The sequence below is a fragment of the Pipistrellus hanaki genome (genome assembly GCF_964339955.1).
Source record: "Pipistrellus hanaki genome assembly, chromosome: 3".
NCBI classification, from domain to species: domain Eukaryota; kingdom Metazoa; phylum Chordata; class Mammalia; order Chiroptera; family Vespertilionidae; genus Pipistrellus; species Pipistrellus hanaki.
The window spans coordinates 23915585-23938751 of NC_140505.1; the positions used below are offsets into that span (position 1 = coordinate 23915585).

General features: G+C 46.4%; 1 protein-coding gene across 4 annotated transcripts in view; it reads left to right on the top strand.

Annotated features, from left to right (window-relative positions):
- The window catches only part of CSGALNACT1 (chondroitin sulfate N-acetylgalactosaminyltransferase 1), a 300150-nt gene that overhangs the window by 58508 nt on the left and 218475 nt on the right, over positions 1 to 23167 (top strand). For all 4 annotated transcript variants that reach the window (XM_084879843.1, XM_084879844.1, XM_084879842.1 and 1 more), the window contains exon 2: positions 943 to 1061. The gene's annotated coding sequence lies outside the window, so the exon portion shown is untranslated. The remainder of the gene's footprint in view (positions 1 to 942; positions 1062 to 23167) is intronic.

The window sequence follows — 23167 nt, forward strand, 5'->3', positions numbered from 1 at the left end:
CCAGCCTCAGATAGATAGGGTTAGGGATGAACATGGGAGGAGTGGATGGAGCACATGGGAGCTTGCAACTCCATCCAGAGCAGGTGAGGTGCTGTAAGGGGTGAGATCAGGCACACCAGCACAAGGGCCCTGGGGAGATCCAGATTGAATTTCTAATAATTATTAGAAATGCTCTTTCCCCTTCTGGACTGTGGGTAATTCACGTGCAGAATTACCCCATATCCTACGTAGACCCAGTGCACGTGTCCTGCCCTTGTCGCAGACCCTTCTCCTTCCCAGCGCCCAGGTCTCCGTAGGAGGTGGCCTTGGTGGTGGTGGTAGCAGGTCTGCTGTGATGAAAGGAGCCAGTAGCGGGGGTGGAAGCGAATAGAGGGCAAATGGCTTCTCTCTCTCTGCTGCCCTCCCCTGGCTCTGCTCTCACAGATCTGCTGGGCTGGCCCTCCTTCTTTGCCCCAACTCCCCACACCCAGCCAATACCTGTCTTTCCACCTCATTTCTTTCCTCATTTTCTGTTTCTATTTTTTGCCTGAGAATTTCTTAGTACCTGATGGTCGGTAGTGGTGGCTTGGCAAGGACAGCGGGGGCTGCCCCAGGAGGTGGGAGGCATCCCAGCGAGCTGTGATATCACTGTTGTAGAACTATATATATTCAGGCAGGTTACAAGTTAATCAGGCTTCTGAGGGTTGACATGGAAACCCAACCATCTCTAATAACATAATTTCTGGGGTGAAGTACCTTCCCAGTTTCAAAGAACTGATGAGAAAATGAACTTTCAGAACAAAACGTGCCTGTCATGGTGGCTGCTATTTTTAGAAGTTTGGCTCTGAAAGGGGGCTGCTCTGTGTACGTCAGTAAATGAATTGAATTAAATCTAAACTGGTGTGTGGGGCCCCTTCTCGTTCCACAGTGTCTGATTTTTGTCCATCTCCCTCATTTTAACAGGCCGGGAAACTGCTGTCAGAGACTGTGAGTGGAATTATGTAAAACGAAACACAAAGCCGAGAGTGGAACCGGGCCTCGCATCCCTGTTGCTTCCATCGTCTGTTACGATCAGGACGCAGGTAGGTGTGCCATTCTGGTTGTCGGAGGGTCAAGCCCCAGCGTCTGTTTGGGAGTAGGTGGCTCAGGAGGACATGCAGGGGAGCGTGGTGGCCTTGAACTCTGGTGGATGCTGTTGGCACTCACCCGTGCACCCAGGAACCTCAGTACCGCTCGCACGTGTTGGATTTCATACTCATACTGGTGACCATGTTAAAACAAGACCGTATTTGAAGAGAAGGAGCAAGAACCAGCTTTTTAGCATTTAAAAGTGGCCACAGAGGTTATCTGCTCAACATTCTCCAACAGTGTCGTCCTCGGTATTAACATGAGATTGATCTGTATATGGAATAAATTATTGGGATTTTTTTTTTATGGCTTTGTAGCATTCTTGAATGTCCTTACCTGTAAGAGTTCTAGTGCCTGGAATAGTAACTAGTGTCTTTTAGAATCTGAAGACATTTGTATTCCATGGAACCGTCTGCATAGCATCCACGAGGCTGTTTGCCATCTGTAGTACAGGCATCGTGACACGTCCGGAAGATAGAAGTGGGAAGCACTGGGCCTGTCTGAGCCAGTTGTGTGGTTTCCGTTCTTGCTTTCGTCGTTGTAATCGCTGGAAACCGGAATTCCCTGTCAGACAGGAGTCTCTTCCTATCTGGTTTCCCGAGCTTCCTGGTGCCTCCTCCTTGATCTGGGGTGTTTTCTGTCACTCCAGAGGAATCTGCTTCCTATTCTGAAGAGCTCTTTCATGGGCCAAGAGGTACAGAATGTCTTTTTTGTAAATGTCTTTAAGATTTTTGGTTTGGTACATAACAGGAATCACTTTTCATTCTTCTCTGCTACCTGGGAGTCCTTTCAGTGATGGCTTCCTCCCCCGCTTTCCCCTTCCTTTATCTTTTCCTGTTCACCGTTAGTCTTGGTTTTTTTTTTCTTAAGATGGGGACATGGGATTATTCCTTAAGATTATTTGCTTCTCTGATGGGAGCCTGACTTGCATTTATGTCAGATATCGTTAGTAATTGCTCAGCTATGAGGACAGGTAAGACAATTCTTTGTCAAGTTGAGCTGTATTTCCACCGCCCCCCCCCCCCCCTCGCTTCTTCTAGAACAGTCTCTGTGTAGTCACTGGTTATCTGCAGAATGACCTGTCTGGAGTCTTCCTCTCCCATCCCTGACCTTTGTCTGTTGGCTAGGTCTCAGTATTTCACACTAATTCTCACCATCTGATCTCCATTAGGCCACTAAGCAAATACACAGAGACCTCTTTCTGCCTCCTGTCCGTACCTTTGCCCCCGAATGCTGGTATTAAGATGAAAGTGATTGTCTAATATTTGGGATTAGTCCCAAGGCAATGACTTTGGAAGTGTGTTTTAATGTAGCGGAGCAGTGGGGTATAATGTTTTTCAGACAATTTGAAAATGTTAATCATCTGACACTGAACATTTCCGACAGAAGAAATTTCCTTACCTCCTTGCTGACTTGTGTTCCACCTTTCCCCATCACATACTCTCTCACTCTTCAAAGCGACTTTTCACACCTGTTCTTTTCTCCTCAATCCTTGGCATCTCCTCATCCTTCCTTACGTTGTGACCTTGTTTCTCATTTCACTGGTGATGAGAACACTTGAAGACAGTGACTCTCTGCCCGTTCAGTGCTAACACTACAAATCCACCCCACACATCCTTCTAGATTTCAGATTTCTTTCCTCCTAAGCCGACATACTCACCCCTGACCAAAGCCTGCCCTTCTTGCTCTGGATTTCGTCTCCTCGCATCTACTTAAGGGTATTCCTCTAAAGTGGATCTTTTCCTCCCCGAATCATTAATTCTTCCTTTTTCCTGGGTCAGCCCCATCAGCATGGGCTGATAGAAATATCTTCTCTCTTAAAAAATGTGCTCTTGAACTAACTTCTCTCTGTAGCTATCATTCTTTTTTGTTTTAATTCTTTATTGATTAAGGTATCACATATTTGTCCTCAAACCCCCATTCCAATCTCCCATCCCACCCCACTCATGCCCCCACCCCCCCTATTGTCCTCGACCACTGGTTAGGCTCATATGTATGCACATAAGTCCTTTGGTTGATCTCTCCCTTTTATCCCCACCCTCCCTTTGAGGTCCTACAGTCTGACCCATGGCTCCTTCTCTCTGGGTCTGTTCTTGTTCATCAGTCTATGTTGTTCACCATGTAGCTATCACTCTTTTCTCCTCCCCTTTATTGTAGATCTTTCAAATGAATAACTACAATCTTTCCTCCCTTCCCTCCCTCCTTCCCTCCATCCCTCCCCCGTCCCTCCCTCCTTCCCTCCCTCCTTTGTTCGTCTGGCTTTTGTCCCCACCACTTTACAAACAGGTATAATCAAGGTCACTAATAGCTCTTACGTTGTCAGATCTAATAGTCAGTTCTCAGTCCTTATCATACTTGGTTCATCCTCAGCATTTGGCACAATCCTTTACTCTTTCTTCTTGATTTTCTTCCCTGCTTTCAGTACTCATCCTCTCAGTTCTCATCCTGTCTTTGTTGATGATTTCTCTTCTTCTTGTCGATGTCTCAACCCTGGACATCCCTAGGTTCAGGTGTTGAGTTCCTTCTTTTCTCTCTTCACTTACTTTACAGATGTTCTTATCTAGTTCCATCCTTCTATGTCTTCAAATATTTACTTTTGGTCTTAATTTCATTACCTGCTCCTTTGTATACAACAATGCTACCTATTAGATTTTTTGTATTGTTCCATAATTTTTATAATGTTCTTTCTGTTCTTCAGATTGGGGAATTTCTATTGATCTTCACATTTCCTGGCTTTTCCTCTTTAATCTCCATTCTGCTTTTGAAATGATCCCATGAGTTTTTGATGATAGATATTCTGGTTTTCAGTTCTATAATTTTCATTTGGTCCTTATTTATAGTTTCTGTTTCTCTGCTGGGAACATCTACTTGTCCATTGATTTTTGAGAACATTTACCTCATGGAACATAACCATAATAGCTGCTTTAAAGCCTTTGCTTGAAAATTCTATCATCTTGGTCATATTGAGTTGGCATCTATTGATTATTCTTTCCCTTGGGAACTGGTCACAGTTCCCCGGTTCTTTCTGCATTGAGTAATTTTACATTGTCCTGAATGTTGTGAATATTATGTTTTGTATTCGTTGAGAATGTTGTTGTTGTTTTTGTTATTTTGTTTGTTTTGATGTAGGCCACTCTCTGTCTCACCCTCTTTGAGTGGAGGTTCCAACATAGTTGACTTTTCCAAAGGTTCTGCTTTCTGTTCTAGGTCTGTCCTGACATGTGCCCCTCAAGGGTGAACTTGAGACTTGGGTGGGTCCAAGTATAGAAGTGGAGAATCCCCTTCCCTAGCTCTCTCCTCTCTGTGGTTCACTCACACCTTTTGGCTCACAGGAGAGAGACAGATGGGGTTTCTGTCTGAGATCTAGCTGACTGTGGACCTTTTATGTGAATGGGCTCACCCTTGGGGCAAAGCAAGGGAGAAGGAGGAGAGAGGGAGAGGCGAGGGAGAAAGGAATTAACAAGTTGCAGGTTGCTTTCCCAGCTTTTGTTTCCTTTCTACATTCTGCTTTTTTCTCCCATTTTTTTTATTGCTGTAAAATACGCATAACATAAATTTACCTTCTTAACCATTTTAAGCATATAATTCAGTAGTATTAAGTACATTAATAATGTTGTGCAGCCATCACTACCTCCCTCTCCATAGCTCTCTTCATCTTGTAAAACTAGAATATTTTTATCTTATAAAACTAGAATCCTATACCATTAGACAATGACTGCATTTCCTCTTCTTCCCCCAGGCCCTGGAAACCACCATTCTACTCTCTGCTTCTATAATTTTAACTATTCTAAGTATCTCATATAAGCGGAATCGTGCAGTAGTTGCCTTCTTTAGTGACTGGCTTATTTCACTTAGGATAATGTTTTCAAGGTTCATCCACATGTCAGAATATCCTCCCTTTAAAGGCTAAGTAATATTTTATTGTATGTATATATCACATTTTGAATAACTATTCATCTATCGATGGACACTTGTGTTGCTTCTACATTTTGGGTACTCTGAATAATGCTTCTGTGAATATGGATGTACAAATACCTTTTTGAGACCCTGATTTCAATTTTTATATGTACATTAATAAATGCTAGATCATATGGTAATGCTAATTTTGTATTTTTAACTTTCTGAGGAAGTAACATCCTTCTTTCCTTCCTTCTTTCCTTCTTTCCTTCTTTCCTTCTTTCCTTCTTTCCTTCCTTCCTTCCTTCCTTCCTTCCTTCCTTCCTTCCTTCCTTCCTTCCTTCCTTCCTTCCTTCCCCTTTTTTATTTCTATCCTCACCCAAAGATACTGATTTTTAGAGAGAGAGGAAGGCAGATGGAGAGAGAGAGAGAGAGAGAAACATTAATCGGTTGCCTATTATATGCCCCCAATTGGTTAATGAACCTGAAACCTGGGTATGTGCCCTGTCCGGGAATTGAACGAGCAACCTTCCAGTGTATGGGACAATGCTCCAATCAGCTGAGCCACACCAGCCAGGCCAACATACTCTTTCCCAGTTGCACCATTTTATGTTCCTCCAACAGTACATAAGGGTTCCAATTTCTCCACATCTTCACCAAGATGCTATTTTTCTGTTTATTTTTTTTTGATAGGAGCCATCCTAATGAATGTGAGGTGGTATCTCATTGTGGTTTTGATTTGTATTTCCCTAATGATCAGTAATGTTGAGCATCTTTTCATGAGCTTATTGGCCATTTGTACATCTTCTTTAGAGAAACATCTATTCAAGCCCTTTGCCCATTTTTGGATCAGATTTTGTTGTTGCATTTTCAGAGTTTTCTGTATATTCTAATTATTATTTTCTTATCATATGTACAAGTATTTTCTCCCATTCAGTGGATGCCCTTTACTTCTGTTGATATTGTTTCTGGCGCACAAACTTTTATTTTATTTTATTTTATTTATTTATTTAATTTTAATTTTATTTTTTTAAATAAATCTTTATTGTTCAGATTATTACAAATGTTCCTCTTTCCCTTCCTCCCTAATTGCTCCCCTCCACCAGGTTCTTACCCCACCCTCTGCCCTTTCCCCACCCCCCATTGTCCTCATCCATAGGTGCACCGTTTTTGTTCAGGCTCTTCCCGCACCCCCCAATCCCCTTTCCCCCCGAGAATTGTCAGTCCACTCCCCTTCCATACCTCTGATTCTATTATATTCACCAGTTAATATTGTTCATCAGGTTTTTTAATTCCCTAGGCTTTTAGTTTCACTTGTTGATAGTTACGTATTTGTTGATCATAATTTTTATCTTTACCTTCTTCCTCTTCCTAAAGAACCCCTTTCAGCAATTCATATAATTCTGGTTTGGCGGTGATGAACTCGTTTAGCTTTTTTTTATTTGTGAAGCTCTTTATCTGGCCTATGATTCTGAGTGATAGCTTTGCTGGGTAGAGTATTTTTGGCTGTAGGTTCTTGCTATTCATCACCTTGACTATTTCTTGCCATTCCCGTCTGGCCTGCATGGTTTCTGTTGAGAAATCAGCTGACAATTGTATGGGTGCTCCTTTATAGGTAACTACCTGTTTTTCTCTTGCTGCTTTTAATATTCTCTCATTGTCTTTTGCTCTTGAAATTTTAACTATGATGTGTCTTGGTGTGATCCTCTTTGGATTCCTTTTGTTTGGGGTTCTGTGTGCTTCCTGGACTTGTAAGTCTATTTCTTTCACCAGGTGGGGGAAGTTTTCTATCACTATTTCTTCCAGTATTCTTTCGGTGTCTTGCTCTCTCTCTTCTTCTGGGACCCCCCATAATTCTGATGTTGGTTCACTTGAAGTTGTCCCAGAGGCTTCTTTCACTATCTTCAACTTTCTGGATTCTCTTATCTTCTTGCTTCTGTGGAGGAGTGTCCTCTGGCTTTTTGTGTTCCAAATCTTTGACTTGATTCTTGCTATCTTCCATTCTGTTTTTAGGACTCTGTATAATATTTTTTATTTCAGAGAATGTATTCTTTTTTTTTTTTTTTTTTTTTTAAATCAATCTTTATTGTTCATATTATTACAAAGGTTCCTCATTTCTTCCCCCCTTCACCAGGTTCCCACCCCACCCTCTGCCCCCTCCCCATCCCCCATTGTCCTCATCCATAGGTGCACAGTTTATGTTCAGTCTCTTCCTCCCTCCCTCTCCCCGATAGTAAATCCCTTTTAAGATAGTAAATCTGTTACTTAGCATTTTCTCATATCAATAATACCTCCACATGCCCAATGATACACTTCACACAAAAGACATTTCCAAATAGGTCAACCAGCCTCATCCAGGCCCCACCCAAGGCACTCACAGATCAACACCCCAGCGCTATACTAACTCAACACATCCAGATCTAAGCCTTCATCACTTGATTCAGCAGACCCTCAAGTTCCCGCAAAAGTTTCTAGCCATGTCTGAGAGGCAGCCGTGGGCAGGTACAGGCGAGGAGCGAGCTGTTTCGGGCCTGGCTGCTCCGGGCCTGGCCTCTGTTGCTCTGGTTCGTTCCACAACCAGCTGCTCCGGGTCTGGTCACTGCCGCTCCCGACCTAGTTGCTCTGGACTTGGCTGTTGCTGCTACAGGCCTGGCCGCACCCGACCCGGCTGCTCTGGGACCGGTTGCTCCGGTCCCGGCCGCTCCGGGCCTGGCCGCTCCCAGCCTGACAGCCGCTGCTCCGGGCCTGGCTGCTCCCAGCCTGGCAGCCATTGCTCCTGGCCTGGCCGCACCAGACCCTGCTGCTCCGGGCCTGGCAGCTGCTGCTCCGGGCCTGGCCGCTCCCAGCCTGGCAGCCACTGCTCTGGGCCTGGCCGCACCAGACCCGGCTGCTCCGGGCCTGGCCGCTCCCAGCCTGGCAGCTGCTGCTCCGGGCCTGGCCGCACCAGACCCTGCTGCTTCGGGCCTGGCCGCTCCCAGCCTGGCAGTCGCTGCTCCGGGCCTGGCCGCACCAGACCCGGCTGCTCCGGGCCTGGCCGCTCCCAGCCCGGCAGCTGCTGCTCCGGGCCTGGCCGCTCCCAGCCTGGCAGCCGCTGCTCCGGGCCTGGCCGCACCAGACCCGGCTGCTCCGGGCCTGGCCGCTCCCAGCCTGGCAGCCGCTTCTCCGGGCCTGGCCACTCCCAGCCTGGCAGCCACTGCTCCGGGCCTGGCCGCACCAGACCCGGCTGCTCCGGGCCTGGCCGCACCAGACCCGGCTGCTCCGGGCCTGGCCGCTCCCAGCCTGGCAGCCGCTGCTCCGGGCCTGGCCGCTCCCAGCCTGGCAGCCACTGCTCCTGGCCTGGCCGCACCAGACCCGGCTGCTCCGGGCCTGGCCGCTCCCAGCCTGGCAGCCGCTGCTCCGGGCCTGGCCGCTCCCAGCCTGGCAGCCGCTGCTCCTGGCCTGGCCGCACCAGACCCTGCTGCTCCGGGCCTGGCCGCTCCCAGCCTGGCAGCCGCTGCTCCGGGCCTGGCCGCTCCCAGCCTGGCAGCCGCTGCTCCTGGCCTGGCCGCACCAGACCCGGCTGCTCCGGGCCTGGCCGCTCCCAGCCTGGCAGCTGCTGCTCCAGGCCTGGCCGCACCAGACCCGGCTGCTCCGGGCCTGGCCGCTCCCAGCCTGGCAGTCGCTGCTCCGGGCCTGGCCGCTCCCAGCCTGGCAGCTGTTGCTCTGGGCCTGGCCGCTCCCAGCCTGGCAGCTGCTGCTCCAGGCCTGGCCACACCAGACCCAGCTGCTCCGGGCCTGGCCGCTCCCAGCCTGGCCGCCGCTGCTCCAGGCCTGGCCGCACCCGACCCGGCTGCTCCGAGCCTGGCCGCTCCCAGCCTGGATGCTCCGTGCTTGGCTACTGCTGTTCTGGGCCTGGCTGCTCCCAACCCGGCTGCTCTTGGCCGGGCTTCTCCGGGCCCAGCCACTCCGTGTCTGGGTGTTCCTGGACTGGCCACCCTGGGCTTGGCCGCCTCTGCCTCAGGCCTGGCTGCCACTGCCCCAGGTCTGGCTGCTCCAGTGCTGGCCGTTGATGCTCTTGTTCTGGCTGCTGCTGCTCTGGGGCCTGGCCACTGCTGCTCCGGGCCCAGCTGCCACTGCCTTGTGCCTGGCCTCTCTAGGCCTGGTCGCCGCTGTTCCAACATTCTGTCCCTTTTTTCTCTCTTTTTTTTTTTTCTTTTAAAAAAACAAAACAAAACGCATTTATGTTGCAATGTTGGCTGGTGCGTTGAGTTCTGACTTAGTCTTTGATTTTTCAAGATCTTCTTTGTATTCTTTCTTAAGTAATTTTACTATCATTTGCTCTCACTTGATTTCTTCACATTGAGAACTTCTTTGGTTTCTTCCTCCTTGTCCTGGGAGCTCAGCAGGTTGGCCTGTGGCACCCCTTTGTTCTCCGCGGGCTCCCGCGCTGCTCCAGCTTGTTGCCGGGGTCGGCGCCGCCCAGGAAGCAGCCCCCGTCCTTGGCTCCGTTGCCCGCGCTCAGCAGTCGAAGGCTCAGGGGCACCCCCCCCACTGGGGGCCCCGTCGCCCGGCTCCTTGCTGGCGCCCGGCTGGCCGGTGTCCGGCAGGGGCTCCTGCTCCTCGTGGCGTTCCTCCAGTCTGGAGCTTTCTTTCTCCCTCCCACTAGGGGAGTCCAGGATCAGAGTCAACAGACTGTCCTCTGCGCACAGTGTGCGCGACTCCGGGGGCTCGGCCTTTCGCCGCGCTCCCAGGACTCCACCTCACAGCTCTGTCTCCCCCTGCCCGAGCCTGGGTCCCCAGGGACTGGCCCAGACCTGGAGTTCGGGGCGGTCTGGACTGAGGCTCAGAGCTGCCGCCGGAGGCTTTGTTTCTTCCGGCTAGGGTAATCCAGCATCAGAGTCAACATTCAGTCCTCTGCGCGCCATGTGCGCGCGACTCCGGGGGCCCCGCATTTCGCCGTCCCCCGGGATTGTCTCCCCCTGCCGGAGCCTGGGTCCCCAGGGTCTGGCATATAACTTGGGGCTCAGCGCTGCCGGTTCGGGGGTTCAGCCCAGGCTGGGGGTTCTATTTCCTTCCTGCTAGGGAACGCCAGGCAGCACCCAGCCCTCTCCTCCTCTCCGGCTGCGACCTCTTCGCGCGCACGTGTGTGCGAGCGCGCAGCATGTCTCCGTACCTTAGGCTTTTTTTCAGCTCCTCTGATTTTCCTTCTGGTTTTCTCCCTCCTTCCTATTGTAGAGTTTTCAGTCAGTCGACTACCTGTAGCTCTGGGCAATGTCCACTCTACATTTTAGTTGTATTCCCTTGAAATTGTTGTGAGCTGCTGCGGCTAGGTGTATACCCGAGCAGCCATCTTGGGTCCTCCGAGAATGTATTCTTTATTTCTAGTTGATCCCTTTTCATATCCTCCTAGGTCTAATTTATTTTATCGGCCTTTTCTAGGAAATTCTTGAAAAACCTTATAAGTGTGGTTTTGAACTCTATATCAGTCGCTTCTTGTCCTTCATTTCTTTTGTTTGTGATCTGTTTCCTTGTCTCGGCCTTTTCACAGCTTCCCTGAGTTGGTAGGGTGGCTTTGTGTGCTAAGGTGTCTTATATGGTTCAGTGGGTCAGCCTCCCAGTTACCTGAGGTGGACAGTCTTGGTGTAGCCCTCAGTGGGCTGTGTGTGCAGTCTTGTTATTAAGCCTTGCTTGTTGTTGGTATCACTGGGAAGCATTGATCTCCAAGCCAATTGGCTATAAGGATCAGAAGTGTCTCATCTAGGAGGGTTTCTGTATTCCGCATGAATGGGGCGGAGTCTGGGGGTGGCACAGACAAGCTTTGTTGATTCCTGGAAGATTGGTTGCAGGCACGTGCACCTCTTTGGTATAGGTGCAGACAAGCTTTGGATTTCTGTCTGTCCCTCCCTAGGAGAGTCCTATTCGCAGCGAACGAGAAAGCTAGCCACTGGAAGGGCTTCTGTGCTCTGCTTGAATGGGGCGGAGTCTCGGGTGATGCAGACAAGCTTTCGTCAGCCCCTCCCTACAAGGGTCTGGTTTCTGAGTCCCGCAGTAATGGCCGCTGGCTTCACACACCTCCAAGAGATCTCTGCCCACTGCCTGACAGTCTCGCCTCTCCCTGTCTGGTGCTGTCTATCAGAGCAATAAGGTGGTTCTGTTTTCCTCCGAACAAGAAAGCTAGCTGCGCATTAGCTGTCCACCCTCTCAGCGCGCAGGGAGTAAGCCAGTAGCGAACTCGGCCCGCTCTCTCTGCGCTCTGCAAGCAAGCCAGCAGCAAAGTCTGGTGGTTGCCTTTTCCGTGCGCAGTTCACCACACCTTCACAGTTCCTGAGGTTCAGTGCGCCTTCTCTCTCCTTCCCAGATGGTAGAGCCTCCTCTCAGCCAGCCGTCCAGCGCTTCAGGGCAATGTTTCTCCTGTTTTCCAGTTCTAAATTAAAATTTGTTGTGGTAGGCTGCATTCAGGTGTCTACCCTATGCCGCCATCTTGGTTTCTCCCAAACTTTTATTTTTTTTTTGAAGTCCAATTTGTCTATATTTTCTTTCATTGCCTCTGCCTTTGGTGTCATATCCAAAAATATCATTACTATATCTAATGTCATAAAGCTTTTGCCCTGTGTCTTCTAAGAGTTTTAGGTCTTTGATCCATTTTTTGAATTAATTTTTGTATATGGTGTTAGGTAAATGTACAACTTCATTCTTCTGTATGTGACTGTCCAGTTTTCCCTGCATCCTTTGTTGAAAACATTGTCCTTTCCCCCATTGAATGATCTGGAATCCTTGTCAAAATCCTTTGACCATACATGTGAAAGTTTATTTCTGGGCTTTTTATTTTATTCTGTTGGTTTATATATCTGTCCTTACAATGGTATCATACTGTTTTAACTACTGTGGGCACCATCTGCCTGCTTTTGTTTCCTTTTCATAGTCCTCAGCTTTTTGTAGTTTTTCCAGAGTTTCTAGCTGTAGTCAGAGGGAGGATGACTGTCATAGGCATTCATCAGTAAGATAGTTCTATGTTTGAAATGCCTTATTGGCAGCTCCCAGGTTCATATCTTGCCTATACCACTTGTCTAAACTCAACTTCTTTCAACAGTTATTTGCTGCAGCTAGCATCCTTACCTCCCCTATTTTTAGCATCTCTGAAGCACAGCCAGGTTGGTCGTGAAGATACAGGAATTACGTGGCTCAAATTCTTAAACTCAGAAACCCAGTGAAGACTCTGAATTCCATCTCGCCCTTGTTCTTTGCGTCCCAGTCTGTCTGTAGTGCAGTGAATGAGTGGCCACGTGGGTTATTCACAGAAAGGGCAGTTGTCGCCCCAGGGTGTGTGTTCTCACTGCTAGTAGACGTGTTTTCTGTATGGTCTCTGTGTGCTAACAGGCATTTTCTTTAGGTAGTTATGAGTCGTCTTTAGCTGTCCAGGTCATATGGCTGTTTCCAGCATCCGAAAGTCATTAAAGGAAACACAGCCTGTTGGGAAGATGCCGAGTGTATCTGAGATATGACTCAGAAGGAGGAAGAATGCTTGTTCTTTCCAAGGCTACATTATAAGTTAGGAAATCTTTTGAGATGGCCTTCTGGATTCCTTTCTAACTTCTAAAAGTGGACTTTCAGAAGGAGGATTTTGGAGGATGTTATTCTAATAGTTAAATGCAGTGCTGACAACCCAGTCTCCCACTGCCCCAGCAGTGAACCTGTTATTGCTCAGTAGCATCATCCCATAATGAGCCAGCTTACGTGATAAATAACTGATGTAGCCTGTTCCCTTTTTGGTCTTCTGTGTGCAGTAGTTTCTCGTTTGTCAAGTTTTATACGTGTTAAGGCTTTTTCCTTCTTCTTTATGTGACAGTGTGTTTATTTTTATTTTATTTTTATGAGGGTAGCAATTTAAAACTGCGTGGTTGGAATTTAGGATAAATAGTGGATTATGAACTATGAAGAGATACACTTTTATGTTTTGGGCGTAAGAAATTATATAACTGTCACCTTTAAGTAACTAGAAAGAGGGAAAATAGTAGAAGTATTTTCTGCATAGTCTCTTGGTGCTAGTTGGCATTTTATTTAGGTAGTTACTAGTAGTCTTTAGCTGTCCAGGTCATATGGCTGTTTCTAGCATCCTAAAGGCATAAGGGAAACCCATGACAACCATGTTGGGACGATGCCAACTGTGTCTGAGATCTGACTCAGAAGGAGGATGGATATGATTCTCTTGGTGGAAAGAAGCCTTAGGGGGAGGGATGATTTTTCTTTTAAAAAAATACTTTATTGATTTTTTTACAGAGAGGAATGAAGAGGGATAGGGAGTTAGAAACATCGATCATCTGTCTCCTACACACCCCCTCTGGGATGTGTCTGCAACCAAGGTACATGCCCTTGACTGGAATCCAACCTGGGACCTTTCAGTCCACAGGGTGATGCTCTATCCACTGACCCAAACCAGTCAGGGCAAGGAAGGGATGATTTTTAAGCATCTCCCAGCTGTAGGAAAGCCAGAGTGTCTTCTGAGGACTCATTCACTTTTTGGTTCACTTATTAATCCAGTATTTACTGCATGTCCTGCTCTATACAGGTCACTGTGCTAGGTGGGCATCTAGGGAAGAGTTCCTCTCCGACATACAGAGTTGCTGCTGCTGGTGGGACGATGGGGAAGCCAGATCACCTCTGTGAGTCTGATGAAAAGATGGTCAGGTGTGGGTGGCAGGAACCTTGACAGGAAGAGAGGAAGAAGAGTGTGAGTATGCAGCTTTAAGAGATTGCTGTCCTGTGCAGTTACAGTGTGCACCACGAGCCTGAACACTGTTTATATCCAATTCTTTAGATTTCTTTTGAGGAAATAGAAGCAATATTTATAATAGTTTAAAAAGGGAGAAAGTCTAGTCGCCTCACAGATCAGAATGATGAAATTAATTATGGTACTTTCTTCAGATAGAATTCTCTGCAGTCATTAAAGATCATATTGCAGCCTGACTGGCATGGCTCTGTGGTGGAGCATTGACCTACGAACCAGGAGGTTCAATTCCCGGTCAGGGAACATGCCCGGGATGCAGGCTTGATCCCTAGTGATGGGCATACAGGAGGAAGCAAATCAATGATTCTCATCATTGATATTTCTCTTTCTTCCTCTCTGAAATCAATAAAAATATATTTAAAATACCATATTGCACAATAATATTTAATGGCATGGGAAATGCATCTAAATGAGTGTGTGTGTGTATAAACCTGTAAAGCAGTATGGTTTCAATTTGGTAATGCTCCATTCTCCATCCACACCAGCAGGGCTGCCCTCCTGAAACTGTAGCCATTCCGACCCCCACCCCACAGGCACTACCAATGGCCTCACCCTGCTCTGCTCCTTACCGCTCCGTACTACCACTTCCTAACATACTATACAATTTACTTGTTCATATTAGTGCTTATTGTTTCTCTTTCCTGATAGAATATAAGTTGCAGGAGGCCAGGTTTTTGTTTTTGTTTTTGGTTTTTGGTCTATTTTTTCTCACCGATGTGTCCAAAAAGCTTAGAAAAGTGTCTGGCACATGGTAGATCCTCATTAATACTGCAATTGGTGAATAAATGTTGAAGGAAACGTGGTTGGATTATAATATAGGTGGTTGTTAATTTTTTTCTTTTTCCTTTTCTGAATTTTAAGTATTTTTTTTTTAAATAGTAAACACAGATTGCCTGTATAATTAGAGGGGGAAAAATCTTTAAAAAGCTATTGTTACATATGAATTCCTCTAATAGGCCTGGCTCGTTTACCTGGGGAAATGGCTGAAGGGACGATTGGAGGGGGCAGAACCAAAGATTTCCGTTGTGAGCAGAGGGCGTTGTCGAGCTGATCTGGGACCTGGGTTCTGCTCGGCACGTGGCTGGCCGCTGGGCTCTGTGCCATTTCTCCTGTGGCGCCCATGCTCGTGGCTGCCTGCACGTCCTGCTCGTACCTCCTCCTCCTTCCTATTTTCCCACTATTTCCAATTTTGTGTTTTCTGCCAGCTTGAGTCATGCTTTGTTTCTGTGGCCTCTGTGACCCCTCTGGCCACATTGTGCTTGGGGTTCCCTCGGCACTTGCAGAGTGTGCCACGCACCCCGGGCTCCAGGAAGGCCTGCCTGGCATTGTTAGCTCCCGGCTCTCACCGTTGGCCTCAGGGGAGCCATGTGTACAGTGGACATTAACCGAAGGGGCTAACGCTACCTTTGCTGGGAGCCGCGTGGAATCTATTTTAAGACAGGAACCATAGAGACGCTTGAAGCACATATGCTCCATTTGCCTCACGTGTTATCTTTTCCCTGCAAGCCAACGACAAGCTGCTTGGGAATAAGATTTCTATTTTCCACTTTTCCTGTCTTCAGCAGCACATAAACGGTTCTGGTCTCCAAGTTGATCTCATATACTTGTTGGTTGGTCCTTGGTTTCCCATATAGACGATGATAAATGTTTCTGACCCGCCAAGAGATGGCGTAGAATAACAGAGGGACATGGATTCGGGCGTCTTAGAAGGTATTATATATGCACGCACATAAATATTTAATGACGTTTTGTTATTAATAATTTAAAGAGCTAATAAACTAAAGTGAAATATTCAGGATATAACTTGGCTACAGTAACCTTCTGCTGTTAAGATTGTACGATTTTTATTCAGGGAATACAGGTTGAAATTCTGGAAGCAATTAGACACCAGATTATTCAATGAGGTAAAGGATGATTGTGATTCTGCTAATTACAAGGTCTGCAGGAGACACTGAAGGGAGGTCAGGAAGAGATCCCATGTGATCTGGGCAGGTGGACGTGCGTGCGTGGGGCACACTGTGATGAGCCCAGAGTGATGAGTTTGGTCAGGAGGGAGGCTGTAGACATGGGGACATAAAGGATTCCAGGCGGAGGTAACAAAATCAAAGGGGAAGGGGAGACTATTTGGAAGCGTAGCCAGTCATTCCTGGGCAGGACTGTGGGGGACATGCAGGTGAGGGGCGTGGGAGAGGAAGGCAGCAGGTGGACCTGGAAACCTTCATGCTGCAGCGAGAAGCTCTATGAGCAGCCCCAAGCCTTTGGTTATTTCACACTAGACATGGGTTTTGAGAGAAAAGACTTACCGCTGTTGTGTAGTTTGATAAACAGAAGAGTGACCATATGGTTTTGTTATCTGTGATATGTGTGGTAGTGCCTTTCATCTCATTCTAAAATTAATTAAGCGAGGACACATAAAATCAAAGAGAAAATTGTTTGCTTCCAGAAACAGTTTTTTCTTTCTTTCTTTTTTTTCTTTTTCTTTTTCTCCCTGTGGTTGCATAGTTACTAGATTGGATTAGAGCTTACATTGGCAAATTGATTCAAAGTACTGTTGGGGAAATGAAGGTAAATTTCACATACTTAAATTATTTTCTCACAGCCACATGGCGAATTATTGAAATACTTTTGAATAGAATTCATGTGTCTGGGCTCTAAGAAGCCTGCTAAGAAACCTTGTGATTTTCAGAATGTTATCAATCTGACTGATGCCATGTACATGCAGCGAGTACTCTGATACAGTGCTGGTTCTGCCTTCTGCTTTGTGCAGAGTTTGTTCCAGTCAATAATTATCCAGAGCAATTTTAAAAAATGTGTTTTGGTGAGGACTCCAAACCGTGATTTCTAGAAATTCATAAACTATTTTTCAGAGAATTTCAAAAGATCTCACAAGTATGTATTCCTAATCCTCTGTGATTTATACCATTTTCTTATTTACAATAGATGAGCAGTTTAGAAGTATATAACTAAAAATCTTTAGGCTTAAGTTTACTCACAAAATAATTGATCAGCGACTTAATTTTTATGTATGACTAAAAAATTCAACTTGTTCCTTGTTTAGTTTTTAAATTCTGAAATATATTCAAAGAAAGCCAGCTGATTCAGAAGTGAAATGTTTGTCTATTTTTGTAAAATTTTGTGTGTCTATGAATGTATATGTGTATGTGTGTGTGGTATGTGTATGTATGGGTGTATAAGGTGTGTGTGTGTGTGAGTGTATTTGTATATGAATGTATAAATATGTGTACACACATATGTGTGTATGCATATGTACCTGTGTGTATAAAAGTGTATGTGTGCTTGTTTGTAAATGTATGTGTGAATGTGTGTATATGTAAATGTATATGTGTGTAAACGTGTATATAAGTGTATGTGTGATTGCATGTGTATATGTATTTATGAATGTGTGTGTATGGTGTGTACTAGTATGTGTGAGTATATGTGTGAGTATGCGTGTATGTATGTATGAATGTGTATATGCATGTGTGTAAGTGTATGTATATATGTCTGAATGTTTATATGTGTACTAATATGTGTGAGTATATCTGTATGTGTGCATGAGTGTGTGTATGTATGTGTGTATATATGTTTGAATGTTTATCTGTGTATTAGTATGTGTGAGTATATGTGTGTGTTTGTGTGAATGTATGTGTGTATGCATGTGTGAATGTGTGTGTGTGTGTGTGTGTGTGTGTGTGAGAGAGAGAGAGGGAAGGAGAGGGAGAGAGAGAGAGTGAGAGAGAGAGAGAGAGAGGGAGAGAGCTGGGACTCTGTTAGTGGAGAAACAAGCTGAGGAGCATCTGTTCCTACACTGTGTCCCTGGGTGGCTGCCAGATGAGGTGGGATTACAGGAATGGAGGGAGGGACCGTCATGATTACTTTACATAAGTTAAGAAGAAATGGTGAAAGGATGTGCGATTTTAGCTTTCCACTTTGCATTTTTGAAAGCAAAGTAGAAAACATACTTATCAAAACCATTTTTCATAGTGTAGATTATTACTGTGTTTTTCATTTTGGAGCCAGTTTTTCTCTCCCCTTGGGAAGTTAAAGGCCACAGTATATGCTGCTTAGGTTTTCACTTTCATAATTCATTTCATATTCTCTTAATATCTTGAGTTTTTACAGTTTTGTTCAACTTCACTATCCTCATTTTCAGAGGAGTTATAACCTGTACTTTAATTATATTTCCTTTAAAAATATTAAGGTTCAAGAAAATTCCAAGATCACTCATGGCGTTTAATACTTTTATCATATGCTTTGTCAAATTTTTGAATTTTTACCAATATTTACTACTTTTATAATGAAAATATGTGGATGGTATAGTCTCACACTCCGCTCTCTGTGGTGTGATTTATAGTGATTTGTGCCTATGGTTTTCACATTCTCCCTCACAAAGCAGCCAGTGACCTTCTTGGGTTTTTGAAAGTGCCCCTCCTCTGAGGGGGAGACGTTAGGTTTTGATGGCAAATACCTTTCCTCACTGTCACTTTGCGGTCGTGTTTGGTTTATGATCTTGATCTGTCCATACTTTGTGCGTTGTTCACAGGGAGTGCCATGGTACGGACCCATCTCTTTCATTGTAATATGGAGTGACATATCACACTTTAAGTAGAAATTATGTCTTTTAAGAAAAAAAAAATAGAAATGATGTCTTTTGAGGAGAAGATGTTAATAAATGACGTGAAGTAGAATAGAAAGAAGTAAGAGATGGGGTGTTCTTCACAGGGTCTGGGGCAAGCTCCTGGGTTTCTCTGGGCCTCCGTTCACTCAGCTGTGAAGTGAGGGCGGCGGATTGGATGCGTTTCATTTCCCTACGTCACTGGCACTTGGTGGTCTGACCTCAGAAGTCCAGGAACGTGGGCTTTGGTGCTACTGGAAGAACGCTGATGGAATATCCTGTTCCTTCTCCTCCAGCACGAGGATAGAGGCTCCTAAGCGTTAGCAGAGTGTACAACACCTTCCTTTTACTTAACATTTCACACCCTGAAAGAGAAGGGTCTTGAGAGTTACCTGTACTTAATCTAGATAGGCAATTGGGAATGACTTCAAAAGGATGAGAATGACCTAAACCTGCACTGTCAAGTGAAGGCTGTCATGAAGAAAATGTAAACAACGAGGAAAGTCTGACTGGAAAGATGAAAGATGAAGCTAAATCTGGAGCAGGATCAATATTGGTTACAGGAATGGGGGCCCTTGACCCCATCCAGGGACATGGGACCAATCTCTTGGAAGTTGTAGTAATTTTAAGTGAGTAGAGGATACACTCTTTTATCAAGAGCATCATACATTTTTAGTTATTCATTATTCCAAATGGAACTAGCCCCCGCCCTTGCATCATGTGTGAAGTACGGGGGAAGTTCATAGCCTTCGGGAGGCGAACGGGAGAGGACCACACTGTTCGATGTTACCAGTCCACCTTGGCTCTGATGGCAGAACCGAATCCTGCGCTTGGCGGACGGTGGCTCTGCTCTGTGGTTGCGTCAGCGATGATGGTGGTGAGGTCCAGGGCATCCCGGGCTGGCTGTCGGGAAGAGGTGTGGTGAGTCATCACCCTGCAGGGAGGTTTCAGCACAGGCCGTGAATGAGGGCATTCATTCCATCAAAAGTCCACTCATCGCCAGAGGGACTCCGAGACAGTGGCCTTTTCTTGATCCTTCCTTCTGAGGGCTGGCTCCTAGGTCTTATCTTAGGAGGCCAGCTAACTCTTTTGAAACGAGTTTAAACACGATGTTCACAGCCTGAAAGAACCGTGGTCTTTCACATAGTTCAGTAGTGACTACTTTTACAAACAAATTTGTATTTTACGTTCAGAAATGCCAAATGTATCAATGAGGGTAGTTGGGAGCTGGGTGGAAAAGCCATTTTTTTTACTCAGCCATCCAACGAAACCAGTAATGATTTCATTCTTCTCCTAGATGTACAGCGTTGAAAAATGTTTTCAGCACAAATGTGAGTCTGAGAAACATTTGGGAAGAATATCTCAATGCTGAGAGGTAACAAGGGCAAACCTGCTTTATGTCCAAGGGCCTATCCTGAGCCAGCGCCTGGGCATCTCCGAGGGGAGGGGAGGGGAGGGTCGGTCCTGGGTGCGGGCCTGCTCTCTCCGGCCGGGAGTCCCTTTGCTGGTAATTGGAGGACTTTGCTGTGATGAGAGTGTCATTTTGGTTTTGTGTAGAAAGTGACATTTGTCTATTGTTTTGAAATTGCCAGAGTCTCATCAAAGCCAGATCTGAAAGCAATTTCAGGGTCATACCAAACCCCAAGGAGAGAGAACTGTAGCATTAGGGAGGTGGGTGGGGGTGGGGAGTGGGGTGGGGGAGTGAAGAGGAGGGCTGGATTATCTCCTCTGCTCTTCTCAGCTCTCATTCCTAAGATTCCTACTTGAGTTGAAACGTTTTGCACAACAGAAATGTGGTATTACATTTCCCACAGGTTGTCAGGTGATGCATTTATCTCCTTAAGTATCACATAGTGCAGACTTACTCTTTGTCCCCCTCCCCCATGCCCAAATGGTGACCTATCTCCCTCCCTCCCTCCCTGTCTGCCTCCCTCCCTCCCTTTCTCCCTCCCTCCCTTTCCCAAGGTTGGAGTTGGTGAAGCTTAAGGAACTGCTGCCATCTCTGGCCATGCCTGCCTGGCATGTCAATAAGGCATTCTTGCAGCCTCAACGATGGCCTGTTCCCAGCTCACAAAAGCATGAATCCTGTGCTGTTTGGAAGGAAGGCCATTATCGGACCCCATCCCAGGCGGAGGGGCAAATGGGAATGTTAGGTCATTGGTTGTTTTAAATCTGTGATGTGTTCTGGGTATGCTTAGTTGTAGCAAGTGCTTTTCAACACCTTTTGCTTTTAGATTTTTTGAGGGGGTGGGAGAGAGGTTTAAAAGCAAAACAATCATCCAAAGAAAACATAGGGTTTTCATGCTATTTTAGCCTTAAGCCACGGTAAAAGATAACAAAACAAAAAAAAAACTACCATTAAGTACAGACCTAATCTTAAGTCATGGATGATGGAAAAATATCCTCATCAAGACTGTGGTTATCTTTATTTTATTTTATTTTTAAAAAATATATTTTATTGATTTTTTACAGAGAGGAAGAGAGAGGGATAGAGAGTTAGAAATATCGATGAGAGAGAATCATCGACCAGCTGCCTCTTGCACACCCCCTACTGGGGATGTGCCCGCAACCAAGTTACATGCCCTTGACCGGAATCGAACCTGGGACCTTTCAGTCCGCAGGCCGATGCTCTATTTACTGAGCCAAACCAGTTTTGGCAAGACTGTGGTTATCTTTAAATATGTTGATGTTGTGCCAGGGAAGTGGTTTCCCAACTCTCTGGGGAATTTGTGGCATTGTAGAGGCAGCGCAATCATGATTGATGAGAAACAGAATAGATACGTGGGCAGAGAACGTTGTACAGTAGTTCCTGCTGATCTGCGGGGGATAAGACCCCCAGTGGAGGTACTGAACCCTGCACAGGCTTTGTTTTTTCCTGTCCATACCTACCTTTCCACCGGAAGGAGGCACTTGACTGCTTCTCGTTGGCATATCTGAATGGCCAGTATCTCTGCTCCCTGCCCTTTGGGGCTATCACCAAGTAAAATAAGCAGGACTTGCCCTGACCGGTTTGGCTCAGTGGATAGATCATCAGCCTGCGAACTGAGGGATCCCAGATTCGATTCCAGTCGGGGGCATGTGCCATGGTTTCGTGCACATTCCCGGTGGGGGGTGTGTAGGAGGCAGCTGATCGATGTTTCTCTCCCATCGATGTTTCTGACTCTCTATCTCTCTCCTTTCTCTCTGTAAAAAAATCAATAAAATATATTTAAAAAAATAAGCGGGACTTGAACACCAGCACTGTGATAAAGGACAGTGGGTCTGATCCCCTCGGCAGCTACCGAGTGACCATTGGGTGGGGAGCATACACAGTACGGACCTGATGGACAAAGAGATGATGATGTCCTGGGACGGAGCGATAATTGATCACAATACTCAGAAAGGCATGCGGTTTAAAAGTTATGATCTGCCCATTTCTGGAATGTCTCACTTAACATTTTCAGACTGCAGCTGACTATGGGTGCCCGAAACTGTAGGCAGTAAAACCCCAGCTAACGGGGACTGTCGCCACCAGCTCTTCCGGTCTGTGGAACACCAGCTGTTTTTCCACGTGCCCTTTGTGGTCACAGAGGTGCCTGGTGCTGCAGGCAGGTAGTGCCCAGGCTCCCACCTTTCTGCTTGTCCGGGGTGGGGAGTGGAGGCAGAGGCGTTCTCTGTCGGTGGCTGAGGGCGCAGAGCGGCTGGCTGCACAGCAGCCTCCTGAGTGGGGCGAGATGGCAGCGCGGCTAACGCGGCAGCAGATGGTCCTGCCCCCTCCCCATCACTCACTGAGGGGGGCAGTGACGGGCCCAGTGAAGCTGTCCCCGGCATTGGCCACTGTAGCCAGTGGAGTGAAGCCCCACAAATGTCGCTTTCTGACATGCTTCCTGCACACGGGCACGCTGGGGGCCAGCTGCTGTGTTTCGCTTCAGGACGGAAAGGTTTCCGATTGGGAAAGAGGAAACGACAGAATAATAGGAGGCTTTTCCAGGGAGAGGAAATACTGTTTCCTGGCAAATACACCGAGGTTAACTATTTAGATTGCATACAGTTATTGCGATAGAAACCTTTTTAACCAAAACATCACCTTGACATTTTCCCACCCCTGAATTGAAAATGTTTTTATTTTATGTGCAAAGAGCTAGCATTGTTTCTGCAATAAGGTAGATGTCTTGAATGGCCCATTCGTGGAAGCTCACTTAGTCCAGCTTAAGGAAGCCTGTGTCCTTTACGTATTGATGGAAACACGTGGCCACACATATTGAGACCATATTTCCAGGTCAGACCAAGCCGGTCTGAGCAGAGGCAGCAAGCATGAGAACCCTGGCCGAAATTCCTCCCAGGCCTCCAGTGGAGCTACTGGTGGCCCATCTTGCTTGCTCGGGTGCAATGAGGCAAAAGATTGAGTGAACAAGTCCATATTCCATTTTAAATTTGATTTTTTAGAAGTCAGCCCAGCCAGCCTGGCTCAGTGGTTATGTGTTGACCTAAGAAGCTGGAGGTCAGGGCACATGGCATGGATTTTGGGCTCGATCCCCCGGGTGGGGCATGTAGGAGGCAGCGGATCAATGATTCTCTCTCATCTTTGATGCTTCTGTCTCTTTCTCCTTCTCCCTTCCTCTCAATAAAAAAAAAATAAATAAATAAATACAATATATATATATATTGAAAACATCAGAGTGTTGGGAACATGAATTTAGGTTGTACTTGCTTTAGTTACCGAATTGCAATAAAGAGCAGGAGAAAAAAATGGCGGGAAGGACAACTTGAAATGGCAGGCGGGAAAGGAGTTGCTGCCAGAGGGA